Below are 19,794 nucleotides of genomic sequence, written 5' to 3'. Positions count from 1 at the left end.
CACAATCGACAAAGTCGTCAACGAGCAAACAAAGTACGACTGCGGATTCGGACCGCTCTCAACCATGTCAACCGACGTCAACAGTCACGCAAAGCTCTGACCAACGATGCCTCTCCCGCATACCACACGCCCAAGATCGAGCCAGACTCGAGTCGTGCTGGTAACTTCCTTTCGGATTGGCGGCATGGCAACGATCGACTGAGACTCGAGTCGTCTCAGCGACATTGTCCGGACCGAACGAGACTCGATTCGTCTCATCGGCCACCCCATCCGAAACGAAGGCGTGGACGAGACGTTCGTCGTCAAGCAGGTGCACGCCGTATTATCAAGGAGGGGGGGTCAACTCATCGCCCAAAATACGACACTGGGATCCATAATATCCGGCGTCGTATAACATCGGAACAATTAAGTGCACTGGCTGCCAACGCCTCCCACATTCACCACCTACCCAGGATCGAGTTAGACTCGAGTCGTCTCGCCGACCTCGGAAGGTGGTGACTTCTATGCAAATTGGCGGAATGCCAATGACCGACTGAGGTTCGATTCATCTCAGCGGCATTTTCCGGACCGAACCAGACTCGATTCGTCTCGTTGGCCACCCCATCTGCAAAGAAGACGTGAAAGAGGATGTGCAGGAGCCAGTTAGTTAAGTTAGTTTTAAGGAACCTATTGTAAACTGCATTTGCAGTAATACTGCAAGGCGGGGAGAATGTTGACGCCGCCCCCGCCCAATTTCGTTGCCACGTCTGTATCGACAGAGCAATCTTTTCTTTTCCTCTTATTCGTACTTTTTTCGAAGTTTTAGTTCGCGCGCAACTAAACCATAACTAAAMGTGGTAAGTGTTTGTCCAATTTATTGTTTGTAAAATATATTTATTATAAGAAACCTTTTGTTTTTTATTTAACATTTGTGGAATAACATTGCGCCGACCGTTTCTCCACGGCCAACCACATCTACGGAACGAACGAGCACCGTGCTCCGCCACCCGAGTTATCATATATAAATGATCAGTATGTTGAGCTGAGTCGATTTAGCAATGTCCGTCTGTCTGTCTGTATATAAGTTAGCACCCAATACATTCAAAAAGTATCATATGATGCACTACTATCATATGATACAAAGTAATATAATATGACACCACTAAATCGCTGAGAGTGCGACACGTGTAGTGGCAACCTGTGGAGAGCGCAGCGTCAGCAAGCTCCACACCCGTTGCAGCGGCAAATATACATAGGTCTAGAGTTAAGTATAATTAATTGTAAATGTTAGTTCTTAAGTGGAATGCAATAAAAGAACATAGCATTTAAAATAACACAACGTTTTTTAACTGGCGCCCGAGCAGGGATCAGCGCGCGTTAGTAGTTAACAGCCTGCAAATCAACAAGTAAGGCTACGCGAGTGGCGAACAGCAGTGATCGTGAATAGAAAAAGAAAAAAAAAAAAAGTCTGAAGATAAAAAAGTAAAGCTACGTGAAAAGTGAAAACGAGGAAATACTGAGCTACCGAGCGACTACGACGTACAACGTGGAATTTAGAAAAGTCGAGGGACCCCAGTGCCGAGAGGAAAAAGGACAACCCCGGAGCGATTAAAAACATCCCATGGAAAGCTAGATAGTTAAGCTTTTATAAAATATTTACAGATTATTATAGAGAATATTACAAAGAATATGGAATTTAATTACTAGACACAAAAAGCGAGAATCAAAACAAGGTCATAAACTAAAAGAAAAGAAATTTAATTTTTGAAAAGTAAGAGGTCTTAAACTACTGAAAAATTCGACAAACCCTTTAATATTATTTATACTATTATTATTAATTATTAAAAAATATTATTGTTGCAGGGAATAAGAAATTTCATTATTTAATAAACAAAGAGAGGAAAAATTTAGGACCTATTAACGGAAGCTTTGCAAAAAGATTAATATAATGCCAGACACAGATGAGGAATTAATTGAACAGCTGAATCAAATGAGGTTAGATTATGGGCAAACCACCCATCCTGTAAACCCTCCCACCCCTAACCCAATTCTAATAACGACAATAATTCGAGAAGTACTCGAACGAATGAGTACGCAGACTATAACTGAACGCGAACAACATAAATGAATTAGATAAGATTGCGGACATGGTTAAATGCCTTAGAGAATTTTCAGGACGACTAGGAGAATTTAGCAACTGGAGAAGGAGCGTAGATAGAAATTTTAAAGGTTATGAAGGAGTTAAGAATACCCCTAAGTACTTTGCGATACTCCATACGATCAGGCATAAAATAATTGGCGATGCCGACACCGCATTGGAATCGTACAACACTCCACTTAATTGGAGTCAAATTCGAAAATGCCTTATGATGCATTATTCGGATAACAGGGACATAGGTACCCTCGAATATCAGATGACCACTCTGGTCCAACGCTATGAAGACATTCCGACCTTCTATCAAAAAGTTTACCAACACCTTTCACTTATATAATATTAGACAAAATTTCATGTCTCGAATTAAGTGACGAGTCCAACTCATATAGGGACAAAGCTCTTAACACATTTATTAGAGGATTAAATGGCGATTTACCTCGTCTTCTCAGCATGAGAGAACCGACAACCTTACCCCAAGCACTATATTTATGTCAAAAACTTGACAACATGACATATAGAATAAATCATGCCAACAATACACACAAAGCAGATATTCAACCACCACCACGACCTCCCCGAAATAATAATTTTAATAACTACATAGAGTTCTTTACAGCGAATTAACATATTCCCACTCCCCCAGACGAAATTTCAACCAACATCCATTCGGTCGTCAATCAAACCGATATCCCCAAAACACTCCCAACCAAAATAACCAATGCAAAATAACCAAGGATGCATGCCGAGGTTCAACAATTACCCGAACAACTCGCACAACTGACTCACCCTCCAAACAACATACAACGAAATTTTTTTACTAACGCAGTAGAATTAGATCCGAACGGGATATACGATGACAAAATCTACGATAGCAATTACGATAAGGCAGGTAAATATGAAACTGATACTATTAATTTTTTAGATTAGCGCCGTCTTCGCTGCCTTATGACGAATTTAGAATAAGGCGCGGAGACACAATAGATTTTCTTATTGATTCCGGATCCAATAAGAATTGCATTCAATCGACTAGAATTAGGAATCCATTCCCGAACGAAAAGCCCTTTACAGTAAAATCAGTCGGACCAATTGAAATTACCCACCACACCTTTATTGACATTTCTGCACCAACAGTAGGGAAAATAAAATTTTTTATATTACCAACTCTAGGGTCGTTCCACGGCATAATAGGTAACGACACACTTAAAGAATTAAAAGCAATTTTTCTTACCGACAAAAATCAAATGACAATTTGTCAAAGTATAAATATAACGTTAAAACAATGAATATTCCACGAAGTGAAAAATATGGCAATCAATATTCCACATCTATCACTACAACAACAAAACAAAATTAGTAATATTATCGATAAATGTCCAAACCTTGTTTTCGCTCCTGATGAAAAACTTACCTACGCGACCCTCCTATAAGGCGATATCCGGACAACAACCGAAACCCCTCTCCACTCCAAGCCATACCCGTACCCCATGGCATTAAAATACGAAATCGAACGCCAAAGACCTCTTAGATAGCTTATTCTCCGTATAACTCACCAATATGGATAGTTAACAAAAAGTCAGATGCCTCTGGCGAAAAAAAAATATCGAATGGTCGTAGATTATCGTAAACTCAATTTAGTTACGATCCCTGATAAATTCCCCATTTCAGAAATTAACGAAGTCCTTGCAAATCTGGGAAACAATAAACTTTACTGTTATTGACTTAAAAAGTGGGTTCCATCAGATTCCACTTCGTGAGTCAGACTTTGAAAAAACCGCATTTTCCGTAAACAACGGAAAATATGAATTCCTCCGCTTACCTTTCGGTCTAAAAAATGCTCCAGCCACACTCCGATATCCTTCGTCAACATATAGGAGTAAGATGGTATGTTTACATCGATGATGTAGTAATATTTGGAAAAAACGAAGAAGAACATTTTAAAAATATAGAATTAGTATTTCAAACCTTAGAAAATGCTAACATGAAAATCCAACTAGACGGATGTACATTTGCTAAAGAAGAAGTAGAATTTTTAGGATATGTAATTAGTTCAAATGGGATAAAAACCAACCCCGAAAAGATCCTAGGTAATCCAGGTTATTACCGACGATTTATCCAGGATTAACGACTGAGGCCTCAGATTTCGCATTAGGTGCCGTCCTATCGCAAGACGGTATACCAATTACTTTCATATCGAGAACTCTAAGTAAGACCGAAGAACATTATGCCACAAATGAAAAAGAAATGCGCAACCTACTCGGCACGTAATTTATATACATACATTTGATCCGTATACATTTGGTATCAAAGCATTTACAAATACATTTGTATTTCATTATGATTCCATAAAATCATTAAAAATATATAATAGAGTAAAGTTTGTATTATTATCCAAATAATTGATATAAGTTAAGGTAATTAGTTTTAAATTTATACATTCATCTTAAAAGTTTTGATATAATCTTATATACTCATATACATACATATGCGTGTAAACAATATGACAGGCCATACACATAATGTTTGTAAATTTGTCTACATGCAACATATGTATGTAAATATGTACACTCAATGCTTCATGAGAAATCTTCGTTTACAGCAGTGTTGTCCAACGTGACTTTGTGCACGTTATGCTTGTGTTGATTATACTAGTTTACAGCAAAAATGTTCCATGAACGCCACTTTCCAATTTGTATGTGGAATCGCTCGCTGATGTTGAAAATCGATTCCTTTTTTTTTATGGATACGTTTTTGAGATATTTGCAATTTACCGTTATTCTACCAAAAAAAAAAAGGGGTCTTCATTTAATCATGTATATCTCACTGACCAGTTGAGCAATCTTACTGCAAATTATACAAAATAAAAGTGAATGAAATTTCCTAAAAATATTGTCTACTCTATTTTTCCATAGACCTTATAATTTCTGAGAAATTGATTAATCACTTCGTGTTTTTAAATTTTTTTATGAAAAAATTAAAAAAAATAAACCTTTTCAAGGAAAAAATTTTAAAACAAAAGATATTTTTTACATTTTTTTTATTTTATATGAAGTCTTGTTTCTTTATAAAAAACTAAGCTACCAACGAACAAAATCCATGGATAAATAGGAAAGTTGTGCATGATCAAATAAATATATCCAAGTCGCGCAAAGTCAATGTATACGTATATGCGTATATAGTGTGTAAAGTAAGGGTGGGATATCGAGATATGCGCTATTTCTGTTAAGTAAAAAGTCAATTTTCATGTCGTTTTTAGTTTTTATAAACTAATTTATTTATATATTAGTAATATATATTAAAACAATGTGTTATTTTTGTCTTAAGTTGATGTTCTTACATTATAGTCGAAATGATTATGTGTTTTGTGTTGTCGTTTATTCATTTTAGGATCGGTTTCTCTTATGAGAAACCAACAGTAGTCACCTATCATACCGACGTCCAGAAACCTTGGTATCTACTCTCAATTAATTTCAATTGCTGGTGAAACCTTTCACCATGCTCGTCGTTTTCGTCTCCGAGATTTGCCGGAAATACGGAAATATGAATGCAGAAAATGAATTTTTAAAGACATATTTACCCTTGGAGAAAAAATAAAATGAAAATAAATAAATAATAAAATTTTATATAATTCAACTAAATAAGTCTTGAAAAATCACCCATTTCTGCATAATTTTTGATTAAGTCGCTCACTATCTTCTCGTAGTTTGGACTTTTGTGTTTACCGAGAAAAGAAGAAACGACCATTTCGAAGGAATGCCACGATGCTGCCTCACCCTTCGCTCGCTGGTGACAATAGTCCTTCGAATTGGTCATTATTTATCAACTTTTTTATTTGAGGTCCAACAAATATACCTTCTTTTATCTTGGTCTGGGAAATATTTGGGAACAAATTTTGCAAATAATTGAATGCTTTGCCTTCTTTGTCCAACGCCTTAACAAAATTTTTAATGAGGCCGAGCTTGATGTGCAATGGCGGAAGAATGATTTTTTCCTCCTTAACAAGTGGCCAATCCTTAATGCAATAGTGGTCTTTACGAGCTCGACTATCCCATTTGCAGAGAAAGCAGTGTTTTGTGTAGCCACTTTGTAGACCGCATAACATTCCAGCGACTTTATGATCGGCACATATTTTCCAATCATGCTCTTCATATTTGATGAATTTTAACAATTTCTCCATTACCTCGTATGTTTCCTTCGTGTTTACTTCATGCGCGATCGGGATCGAGGGTTTTTTGCTGCCATTATGCAGTAATACGGCCTTCAAGCTCAGTTTATTGCTGTCTATGAGCAATCGCCACTCCTCGGAATCATATGGTTGACCAAACTCTTTGAATCATTCTGGAATGTCTTTGCAATAGCATACATTGTCTTCCTTCGTATAGTGTTTGGCAAATGGTTCGTGACGATTTCTATAATATGTCATCTAACATGGGGTGACACGAATTGAAAATGTTGCATACGAGAAGCATGTAGCTCAGGTTTTTCCTTGGATAATTCCAAATCTCTAATCCAATCGTTTAGTTGCGCTTGTGATAGAACGTTTCTCTCGTTTTCCACTAAAAATCATTACAACTTGATTTCCCATATTCAGATAATCTTTCAGATACTGCTGTTGACAACGTAATTTTTTTGGAAAAGTTTGCGTGGCGCCGCCCCCTACTAAGTTTTTTGTACATTTCTCGGAAACTACTATAGGTAGGTCAACCAAACTCTATAGAGTCGTTACCTTCAGGAATTTCCATATATCGTTCAAAAAACGGAAGAAATCGGATAATAACCACGCCCACCTCCCATACAAAGGTTATGTTGAAAAACACTAAAAGTGCGTTAACCGACTAACAAAAAACGTCAGAAACACTAAATTTTACGGAAGAAAAAGCAGAAGGAAGCTGCACGCAGGCATTTTTTAAAAATTGAAAATGGGCGTGGCGTCGGCCACTTATGGACCAAAAACCATATCTCAGGAAGTACTGGACCGATTTCAATGAAATTCGGTACATAATACTTTCTTAACACCCTGATGACATGTACGAAATATGGGTTAAATCGGTTCGCAACCACACCTTCTTCCAATATAACGCTATTTTGAATTCCATCTGATGCCTTCTCTATATACTATATCCATTAGGAACCAATGATAATAGCGGAATAAAACTTTACACAAATACGGTATTTGATGCGAGAGTATAAAATGTTCGGTGACATCCGAACTTAGCCCTTCCTTACTTATTTTATTTTTAAAAATAGCTCACGGTTTCTTATATTGTAATTATAAACTGGAACCAGCGAGCCTTACAGATATTATGAACTTTCAAGGGGCATTTATCCTTATATATAGCTTGATCGCGAAAAAATAAAAAAGGCAAAACCTACCTAAACAAAAAAGTTCTTTCATATTAACGAGCCGGGAAAAGAAAAAACTACCTGCTGTTGATGTTGGCCTTAAAAAAATTAATGCACCATCTGTACAAGATATGTGTGTGTGCATTTAGGTATGCATGTTTGAATTAAATTTATTTGCATTAGGAATTTTCCACAACTAATTACCCTTCGAAAATCTGCCCGTTTACCTACACACATCTTAAAAAAATTAACATGACTTCAGGGGTTTCGAACCTGACACCTCTTGCTTTCGATGCAAACTACCTACTACAACAGTATTTGAGTATTACTGTTCTAAAAGTATTATTTGATTTTTTTTAAACGAATAGCGTTATTAGTTTATTCTAATGATATTCGAAAACAATCCCACCCCTGCTTTACACACTACATACGCATATAGGTATACATTGACTTTGCGCGACTTGGATATATTTATTTGATCATGTACAACTTTCCCATTTATTCATGGATTTTGTTTGTTGGTAGCCTAGTTTTTTATAAAGAAACAGGACTTCATATAAAATAAAAAAATGTGTTTTGTTTTAAAAGTTTTCCTTGCCAAAGTTTATTTTTTTTTTAATTTTTTTATAAAAAAATTTAAAAACACGAAGTGATTAATCAATTTCTCAGAAATTATAAGGCCTATGGAAAAATGGAGTAGGCAATATTTTTAGGAAATTTCATTCACTTTTATTTTCTATAATTTGCAGTGAGATTGCTCAACTGGTCAGTGAGATATACATGATTAAATGAAGACACCTTGTTTTTTGGTCGAATAACGGTAAATTGCAAATATCTCAAAAACGTATCCATAAAAAATAAAATTTACTCGATTTCCGAAATCAGCAGGCCACTACACATACATTCATTGGATAGTGGTATCCGTGGAACAAAAAACAAATTAAAATTTGTGATCCAGTGTTATTAGCGTACTTTCGGAAAGCTACAAGCACACAATACGAATATGGAACAGTGCGTACAAATAAGTAAACGTACTTTTTAAAAATTACGGTCAACTAAATTATCTATATTTATTTCTTTATTATATTGCTTCGTTCTAATGAGATCAGAAATGTGTGTTTGATAGCAGATTTCTATATTTGCTTTGAATATGCTTTAAAGTGGAAAATGCCACTTCGCAACTATATGTTGATCCGAACATTGAAAATATTTTTAAAATTCCATCTTTCGCTAGTGGATACTTTTTTCATCAATCATTTTCCAAAAATCAATACCGGAGCCAATAAGTAACGAAAAATCCGATCGCATTTCTCCGATTTTTTTTTTGAAGTAACGGATCAAAGGTAGCAACATCACACGTCAATGGATTATCATATAGGTTTATAATTGGTTGTATTTGAGCTAGATCTTTAAATCTTTTGTTGTAAATTTCTAAAATGCGTTATATAATTTGGCTATAGTATTCTAATTTATTTGTGATTGAAAATTCCTCTGCAAGTGATAATAGGTTTGGCATACTTATTAAATTGTTATTGTTGATTTGATGCCTTAAATTCTTTAATATTTCTTGAAATGATGTTATTGTTTTATGTAAATTGAAAATTAGTTTATTGTTGCCCTGCAATGTCAGATTTAATTGATTAAGTATTTTTGTGATGTCGCACAGAAAACCTAGATCCGTTATAAATTCTTCATTATTCAATGATGAAACCAACGATTTTCCTAGCTCTGAATTATCATCTTCTAGAAATATTTTGACCTCTGTTCTTGGTTCGAAAAGCCTTTGCAAACATTTACCTCTACTTAGCCAACGAACTTCGGTATGTAAAAGTAAATCGTTATGTTCAGCATCGATTTCTTCTAAGGAAATTTTAAATTTTCGCATTATGACCCCCTTGATTTTATTTATGATTTTAATTGCTGTTTCCATTGCTTGTATACAACCCAGTTCTTTTGAAAAAAGCACTTGTTGGTGAATCTTCTTCTTCTTGATTGGCGTAGTCACCGCTTACGCGATTATAGCCGTGTTAACAACAGCGCGCCAGTCGTCCTTCTCCACTTGGTCCTTCCAACGGAGTGGAGGTCTTCCTCTGCTTCCCCCGGTGGGTACTGCGTCGAATACTTTCAGAGCTGGAGTATTTTCGTCCATCCGGACAACATGACCTAGTCAGCGTAGCCGCTGTCTTTTAATTCGCTGAACTATGTACGAGATATACGACGACATTGTATATCTCGTACAGCTCATCGTTCCATCGAATGCCATATTCGCGGTGGCCAACATGAAAAGGACCATAAGTCTTTCGCAGAACTCTTCTCTCGAAAACTCGCAACGTCGACTCATCCGTTGTTGWCATCGTCCAAGCCTCTGCACCATATAGCAGGACGGGAATTATGAGTGACTTATAAAGTTTGGTTTTTGTTTGTCGAGAGAGGACTTTGCTTCTCAATTGCCTACTCAGTCCGAAGTAGCACCTGTTGGCAAGAGTTATCCTGCGTTAGATTTCGAGGCTGACATTGTTGGTGGTGTTTACACTGGTTCCAAGATAGACGAAATTATCTACAATTTCAAAGCTATGACTGTCAACAATGACGTGAGTGCCAAGTCGCGAGTGCGACGACTGTTTGTTTGATGACAAGAGATATTTCGTCTTGCCCTCGTTCACAGCCAGTCCCATTTGTGTTGCTTCCTTGTCCAGTCYGGAGAAAGCAGAACTAACGGCGCGGATAATGAGTGAATGCAACAATGAAATGCGGGAACCTTAATGTTATTCATAGATAACTGACCAAACAATTTTTTTGCCCACCATGACCTTCGCACCATCTGTACATATTGCGCTCAATTTATTGGTGTTCGCTATAGAGAAAACATGCTCTTGTAAAGTATCAAATAGAATTTTCCCGATGACGTTACCAAAGAAAGCAACAGTAGTAACAATTTCTTCAAAAGTCTCAAATGTATCATTGACAGTTTTTGCACAAATAACTAATTGGCATATGTTGTTACTATCTGTGCATTCATCTAAACATATTGATAATATCTACAGTTTAACAATCTTTGTTTGGTACAGGACTGTATACATGCACTGAAAAGCTCAGTTCTACGTGCTATAGTTTGGTGGGGTAATGGAATGGTTTTCAAAATTTCCTGCATTTCTTTACCTTCATCAAAGCATTGCAAAACATTGTCGCATAAGTTTCTGAAAAACTCGCCATCGGTGAAAGGTCTGCCTTGCTTTGCTAATGCAAGTGCAACTACAAAAGGTGCCTTTTCACGTGGGCATACTTTTTTGTTTGCCATAAGCTGAGAATTTAATTGTAAATAAAATTTTCTTTTGTAATTATCAAGAAGACTTTTTCGGGCGTCTCCCTCGATATTTACAAGATTTTTGTGACAACGTTCATAATGTCTTTTTATATCATGTTTGCTACAACGCTTTATTTTTTTTTATAACAAATTAAGCATTCTGCATGCTTTTCATTGTTCTCAATAAAAAAAAAAAATAACATAAACGTAAAACGTGAACGGTGTTGCTTGCTTGAAATTCTAGCGTCAACTAATCGCAAAATTCTGCTTTGCTTGCCTATAAAGTTGAATACAGTAGCACAGTCGTGCTTTCACAGCCACTTGTCGCGACATGTTGGTGTGAGGTGTCTGGCTTGCTGTACAACCATTGTATAAACCTACAAGTAACCAATCCTTCATTTTTCACTAACCCATACGCAAAAATCTACTACAAATTAGGCCTTGGTACGGGTTGCCCCCAAATATTCTGCTACAAATTAGTATTATTTTAAGTTTGCTTTTAGTAAAAATTAAATCATCATTTAAAGAGATATTTAGCGTATGGAAGTATAATAACATTAATTAATTAAATTAGTTAATATTTGTTGTTTGATTTTGTATAGGATGCCTTGCAGAAAGTGTGTCTCTGGTTGCAGTTTGGGGGTGCCGCTGTATCCCTTCCCATCAGAAGGGGAAGTGTCCAGGTGAGTTTTATGTATAAAAATACTATAATTATGTACATAATATTATCGTATCTATATAAATATGTACATAATATTATTGTAAGTAAATAAATATGTAAAGTTAGTGCAAATAAGTGAACAAGAAGTGAATAGGGTCGTCCTAAATCGTGATTTTATAAAAAAGTGAAGTTTTAAAATCGTGTTGCTAAATGTTAAAAAATTAATCTAAAAGTATTTGTGGCAGGGATTTAGAATAGCATCCCCGGATTTCGGGAATAAAATAGGCACTGAAAAGGTGACGTTCTCCAGATCATGAAATATATAAATATAGTTGTCGCTGACTTATAGTTTTAAAGATATTTGCATTTAAAGTTGAAAAAATTACAACATTTACATTGATAAGTTGTGTATTGCGAATAACTTTTTCACTTATATTATGCACTTTTCACTTACTAATACTTCACTATGAGGTTTCTGTATATTAATTGGGTTGCCATGCTTATTTTTTTTTGAAGCGCGGCGCGGCATTAATCATATAAATCAAAAATTAAATAAATAGTTTTGTTTCTAATATTGTATTGTCGTTGTGATATTTTTAAAGCAACTGTTTATTTTTAAATTGTTAGTTTACTAGTTTAGTTAATGAACGTATTTTTTTGTTTAATTTCAATGAGGCGGCACGGATGGATCAAGCTGCTGGACGTAACAAATCCAACGGCTAAATATTTATTTGCGTGAAAAAGACATTTCTCGTTAAAGATGAGGAAGGGACGGCTTATCTCCAGATCAGCTACACGGGATTTAAATTTAAAAATAGTATCACCTGCAGTTAGAGTAGATAAGGCAATAGGTTGTAGGGGACAAGTAGGTAGTGTATTTGACCAACACGAACAAGACATTATAGAATTAGGTAGTGCAGATTTTAACAAAATGCATCTTAGCTCTTAAACACTAATATGTTTGAAGTTGAGACTATGGGTAAATCCCTTCAACCCCTATATAATGAAGATCATACATATTCTTCCTCTTTAGGTAACTCTCAAATAGTTAGCACTTGGGCAAATAGTAGGCAAACGCAAACAGAAGAATATTTAACAGAAGGAACACCTAGAAAAAGAATGTATCGGGAGGAGTTAGACAAAAAATCGCAGGAAATAGAATTTTTACGCAATAAGGTGAGAGCTTTAGAGAATAAAATAGAAATTTTAGAATATAATAAAAATGTCTATGGTAGGGCAGGAAGAAAATAGACAAATTTCAGAGCTATGCGACAAACTTCCTCCTCATCTTGCGATATGTGTGAGAAATTGTTTAAAAAATGCACCCCGTACTTCGAAGGGTTATAGATATGATAGGGAATTAAAAACATTAGGTCTGGCTGTAAAATTTTTATCACCTACTGCGTTCAGGTATTTACAGCCCATTTTTAATTGGCCATCGCAAGTGACCCTCGAACAATTTGTTCAGGGTTGGCCACGTAACCCTGGCTGCAATTTTAGCAGCATTAAAGCCGAGTTGAGAAGCCGTGGTTTCACTGACGCACAGAGATATGTTTCGATATGCTGTGACGAAATGTCTCTGAAAATTCACCTTCAGTATGACAGAAATAGGGACTGGATTATTGGGTTGGAAGATTACGGTGATGAAAATCGTACCTCTCGAGTAACTTCTAGTGTTTTAACACTTTTCGTCCAAGGTATTGGTGGAGAAACTTTTACCCACCCTTTAGCATATTTTTTTGTGCACAAAGCTTGCAAAGGAGATATTATGAAAAAATATATATTCGAAGCMATAGGTCAACTCCAGGGTATTGGATTGCGTCCCTGCCAAATAGTTAGCGACCAAGGGTCAAATTTTTTTAATTTTGCTAGGTTATTAGGAGTATGTGAAGAAAGGCGCTATTTCGAAGTGAATGACTCGGAAGTCATTTACTTCTTCGATTCTCCTCACCTTTTAAAAAGTACACGAAACTGCTTAGAAAATAAAAAACATAAAGTCGTTGTAAATGGGCGTCCAGTTGAATGGTCGGATATGGTTCATATATGTGAAAATGGTATCCCAAACGGCATTAGTTGCACCCACAAATTGACCTCGGCACACATATCCTCTAAACCCTTTCAAAAAATGAGCGTGCAATTAGCTTCTCAAGTTTTTAGTCATTCTGTTGCAAGTGCTATGTTCGCCATTTATAGCTCCGGGAAACTAAATACTTCTAAGTCTCCATCTTTTATTAACACAGCCGAGTTTGTCTTTTTTTTTTTATAAATTATTCAATATTTTTAATAGTAATGTCTTTGGAGCAGTAGGAAATTTTAAAGAACCCCTTTCGGCAACTGCGGACCAATTAAAACTTCTTAAAGAAGCCGAGAAGTTTCTTAACTCCATAAAAGTGTACGATTCCTTCGGTCGCGAAATAACAAACACTTTCAGTTTTATAAAAGGTTGGCTTCTAAATATAAGTAGCTTAAGACGCTTGTGACGCTTCTGGTCACATAAGAGATTCACACATTTAATGACTAGAAAACTGACTCAGGCTAGACTGCAAATTTTTTTCGGACATATACGCAGGGGGGGGGGGATTTGATGTGAGAATAACTCCGCAGCGTTTCTCATATCTTTTCAGACAAGCCTGGTCCATGGGATACATTCGTTGTGTAGATAAAGGGAACTGCGAACTCTTGCCAGTTGACCAGTGTGAGTCATTTTCTAATAGCTCCCTCAAAAGCGCCTACAACGACGCTTTGGTTCAAAATACCTCTTGGCAAAGTTTACCAAGGCCCACCAATTCTACCTCATTGCAAAATATACAAATCGAGGTAAACGTGGACGTAGATGAAAGCAGCTTTCTACATAAAAATACTTTTATGTATTTTTGCAGTTATTTGTACTATAAATATTTTAAACAACATAATTGTTTAATGCCCTTGCCAAGATTTGATGGTGGTATTACTGAAGAAGATTTTTTCTTCACTTCAGAAAAGCAATATAGTAATTGCGAAATAGTAAAACCACCCCTTGAATTTATAGATTTTCTATCAAAAATCGAAGATATTTATACACAACATTTTGATTCTACTTGCCAGAGGATCGGGTTTTCCCAAATATTATTTGAAAAAATGGTTCACATAGAATTACTATTGTTGTGAAAATTGTAATTCTGATATTATAAAATGTCTATTCATTAAAATTAGAACATATTTCCTAGTAAACACTTTTAATAAAAAAGTAAAATAAAATGATTTCAAAAACGTAAAGTTTTTACGCTTATTATCAATATTTTTTTTTGTTTTTGTTTTTTAAATGTTTTCGTGTACCAGGTATAGGACCCGTCTTTCCACCACTATTCCTTTGATAGGGTTTTTAATAAGTATTTCGCTGTGGGTGATTTAGAATGTTTTGTAAATATTATTTATTACTTAGTACATTGTTTTGAATATTATTGTTGTTGTTCCTGAATTGTACCTGATTTTTTATATTAATTTTTATTTTCATTAAAATTAACACAGCCGATTGTTATGATTTGTATTGTTAATGTTTACAATGGAATTGTACCCGATTTTTTATATTTATTTTGGTTTTTGTTTAAATAGTTTCCAGTTAATTGTTTTGACATATATTGTCAATGTTATATTTTTAATGTAATTAATATTAATGAATTGTACCTGACTTTATATATTTATTTTTGTCTAGTCATATTTTTTATAATAAGTAGATTGATTTAAAACTATATATAAAAAGGGTGAAAATAGGCCTCCTGGGGAACCGAACACCCAAAAAAAATCGGAAGCGCGACTACATTGCAACCTCAGAGGTGGTGAGGAAGAGCAATCAATATCCAATAAACTTTTGTTTCAAAAATATTCTTTAAAGTTTTCATTAATGTTTTCCATTACAAATACTTTTTCACAAATAACTTGATCTACTACATTTTTTTTAATTACATCTCTGTGCCTAAAAAAGGCAGATTTCGATCAGGTGATCTCAGCTGTGAAAAATTCTTGGAAAACAGCTGATTATTTTGTTACTTGTAGGGTTATACAATGTGCACAACTGTCCGTGCGCTATTGTGGTTAACAGGGACAGCCAATGGCGAAGCTCACTTTTTGTCAAGGAGTCAATGTGGCGACAATGCGTCACAACATTGTATTGTTGGTAGAAAATCCGAGCTGTGCGAAAAAAAATAAACCAACGGCCGCCGATTGTCTCCGCTTCCCTTCCCACTGTACAGCTTCGAATACAAACCAGTGTATATATGTATGAACTTGTATACATATCGACGTAGATTTTTGCAAGCCGCGTAAAAATATTTTTTTTTATGTGTTATGTGCAAAAATCTAAGATACAGATTTTTGTGGTTTCTTAAAAATAAAAATGGCACATAAGTGAGTGCGATACTTAATCGAGTGGTACTTAAAACAATAATTTCTATGTATTTCAAAAATCAAACCGTGAGATGCAGCAGGATATGGTAACTGCCCAGAGGGATGATTTTCATTTAAGTGGAGTACTGCTTAACCGATTCACTGTACACATAAATCAGAGGAATATTGAATATTTTATTTGGCACATTTCTTGACTTGAAAATCGACAAATAAACTTTTATTCTATACTTATATTTGCGGGGTTGTCGCTTTTTCCTTCTCATACAAATATCAGAAATTGTTCAATTTATGATTTTTAGCTTTTGCCAACGCCGTTTTGTTGGCAAAGGCATGCTCGGGGAGATGTCATGGTGTTTGTTTTTATGAATGAAGCAAGTTTGCCTGTTGAAAGTCGCTTGCGTTCATGAATGAAAATATTGTTGTTGTGTACTTTTCTACAAATTTGGGCATCGACTATTTGGCTGCCATATTGACTTGTGACTCTGCTGATGCTATTTGAGACGTTTCTTGTTTTTGTAGAACAATATTTGTAGTTTATACGGGTGACATACATATCTACATGTGAGCGCATGTGAGTATGTATGTTGTGTACGGATTATTTTTGTGGGAATGTCATATGCACAAATTTACATGTGTACGCACAAAAGTATGTATGATGCTATTTCAAACGATTGTTGTTTTTGTAAAGCAATGTTTGTAGTTTTTGGGGGAGACATACATATTTACATGTGTAAGTTAACGATAGCCTCCGCATAGAAACCTTTAAAATCTTAATGAACGTTTTTGATTATTTAAGAATTCAATATGCTTTTTCCGTTCTCATCCCAATAATCCATTATGATCAAAACAATATCGCTCGCCCTCACAAGAAGGCATAACAATAACCAACGTAAAGAAAACGTTCTGCTGGAATTTGCTGTCACAGCTAATATTTATTGTAATTAACTCTTTGTTCTGGATTCAATCAAGCTGATGCTCACACTTCAGCGTTAGCTTCGACTTTAAGTAAATAAGTCAAAAATGCATATATATTAGTAAATAAGAAATAAAGATTTGATTTGTATCTGGCAATCCACAGGAACCACACCTGTTCTTATTTTATCCGCGCGTTCGCGGATGTAAAACATATATATTTTTTTTTAAATTCCCTCTTTGCGGGAATTAATTGGCGCCCAAAAGAGTCAAAAAGTGCCTAGTATAGTAAAAATTATAAAAAGTTGTGCTATCAAAAATTGTGAAGTTAAAATTATAAAAATTTAACATCATGTGACAATCACAGGATAATAAAAACAAGGAAAATTTTTGTTTCAAATAGTTTATTAAAACCAAGAAAGTGTAAGTAAAAAACTTTCACAAAAAAATTAGCTTTGTGAGTACGAACATGCAACGAAGTGAAAAACTTTCTCTAAAAAATTGTATTTAAAATATATACATATTTATTAGAAATGGGAAATAGCCCAAATATTAAATACAAAAAACTGTCATATTGTGACGTTTGTAAGGGCGATCACGATACTAAGAAATGTCCTAAACTTAAAAAACAAAGAAATAAAGACTATAACTAATGGTTTGTACAACCAATAAATTACATAATTAAAAGCTGCGGTTCACCACCCATGGAGGGTCCAGAGATTTATAAAAAAATAAAAAAATAAAAAATGTTTAACAATAATTAAAGGCTCGAGCAGCTATATAACAAAAATATATTGAAACTGCGATTCACCACCGCAAGGGGGACCTTTCGGTTTATAATAAAGCTTAATTCTGCGATTCTGAACACCAGTCTCTCCAGAATAATCCTCGAAGGGATCACAAAAAATCTAATGAATACAAAAAATTATCTCAAATTGTTACGGTTGTGGTGAAAATAACCACAATATAAAAATAATTAACAAAAGAGACCAGAACCTGAAAATTAGACAAAATGGCTAACGGCGACGCTTTGACTATATGTAGATCTAATAACTCGCCTTATTGGCGACAGCAATATAGGAAGTAGAGCAATTACGCTCACAAATAGTGGTCAATACCAATAGTGCAACCGATTTTCTAACACAGACGATAGACAATATAGCCTGTCAAGAATTATTAGACGTAGTTAAATCCGTACCTGAATTTACTGGTAGGATGAATCCACATGTTAATTGGAGAGAGACAGCGCTTAACGCTATGTGCCTATACGTGAGGGGCAGTAGGAAACACTTTGCCGCACTCACAATACTTAGAACGAAAGTAATGATGCAAATGATGCACTAATAAACAATGGACCAGTCCTCAATTTCGATGCAATTCTATCTCGTTTAGGCTTTGCATGTGCGGACAAACGTCCAGTACATATAATCGAACAAAAAATAAGCATATTAAAGCAGGGTGCAATGTCGGTTGTAGAATATTACAACCTCGTCAACAAAAAGTTGACGCTATTAATAAACAAAACAATCGTGGCACATGGAAATAACGCAGACTTGACAAAAGAATTAAATAAAAAGAATAGAGAACACGCCTTAAGAATTTTTATAACAGGATAAAACACCCCTTTACGAGACATAATATTCTCTCTAAATACATAAGATTTACCTGACGCTTTAGCAAAAGCTCAGGAACTCGAATCAAACAATCAAAAAGCCCGGTTTGCTCAAAATTTTATGTACGATAGAAACAAGGTGAAGCCAATGTATACAAACAATAATTTAAGATTTCCTCAACGGAATAACCCCCCCAATAACAATATACATTGTACTTTTCCGAAACCAACTCTCATGGATATGGATCCATCTGTATCCAGACTTCATAATAGAGACTTTAATGTGAGGGGACAACCAGGCAATAGCAATTTTTATTAATAACAAAGAAATATCAATTTTAATAAACATAAAAAACCTATACAGCCAAATACAAACATTCAGGCCCATAGGGGACAAAATCAGGAGGCACATTGGGTAAAACGGCCAAGGGAAAGTAATCATAGCTTTCGCCCACAAGAGAAAAATCAGAGAATAAATAATATGAACGAAAGTCGTTTTTTAGGCGAARAGGGGGCGAACTCCCCTATCTCAAATTACAGGACTTAAAATTAAATAAAAACTTAAAAGCTCTGGTGGACACGGGAGGAACCTGGGGTTTATAATAATAAAAACGAATTAGCCATTTATAAGCGAGTAAAAACCGTGAATGGCTATTCTATTATCAAATTTTACCACATAATAACCATATTTGGAGTCGAGGAAGTCTTTTATGAAATAGAGGGATTAGAATGGGATCTCCTTTTGGGATACAATTTCCTTAAAAAAATTGAGGCACCTATCGATGTGTCCAATGGGAAAATTAATTATATGGTAAAGAATAACATTAAAAACGAACACAAAACTATGAACATTTATTTTGAAAACAAAACTAAGGAACAAGAAGCTTCCAAAAAACTAATCGAAAAAAGTATCGATAATATTGAAAAAAAAGAGGTATTAAAATTGTAGAACAAAGAAGTTTTACAAAGCCAGCCGAAGATTTTACCAGCAATATTATATTAAAAAAATTTATTTTGGGACAAAAAGATCCTAAAACGCCAGCTGAAGATTTATACAAGCATAATGAAAGAAATAATCATAAAAAAATATTGTGGAACGAAAAAGTTCTACAAAGACAGCCGAAGATTTTACCGGCAATGTTTTATTTAAAGAAATTTTTTTGTCACAAAAAGGTCCTAAAACGCCAGCTGAAGACTTATACCAGCATAATGAAAAAAATAATTATAAAAAAAATATTGTGGAACGAAAATGTTCTACAACGCCAGCCGATGAATTTGCCGGCAACATGAATGATAACTATTCGATACTGGGTGAAAGAAAAAACAAATAAAAGAAAAAATTGTTCAAATGCATTCAAATATCAATACAAGCTTTCCCATCATGACAAATGTAAAAGCGGAAATAAGAATGAAAAATGAGGATCCGATACGGAGCAGACAATATCCCT

The sequence above is a fragment of the Bactrocera latifrons genome, unplaced genomic scaffold (assembly GCF_001853355.1).
Source record: "Bactrocera latifrons isolate USDA-ARS-PBARC rearing strain unplaced genomic scaffold, ASM185335v1 scaffold_101, whole genome shotgun sequence".
Classification (NCBI taxonomy): Eukaryota; Metazoa; Arthropoda; class Insecta; order Diptera; family Tephritidae; genus Bactrocera; species Bactrocera latifrons.
This window is presented reverse-complemented; position numbering follows the sequence as displayed.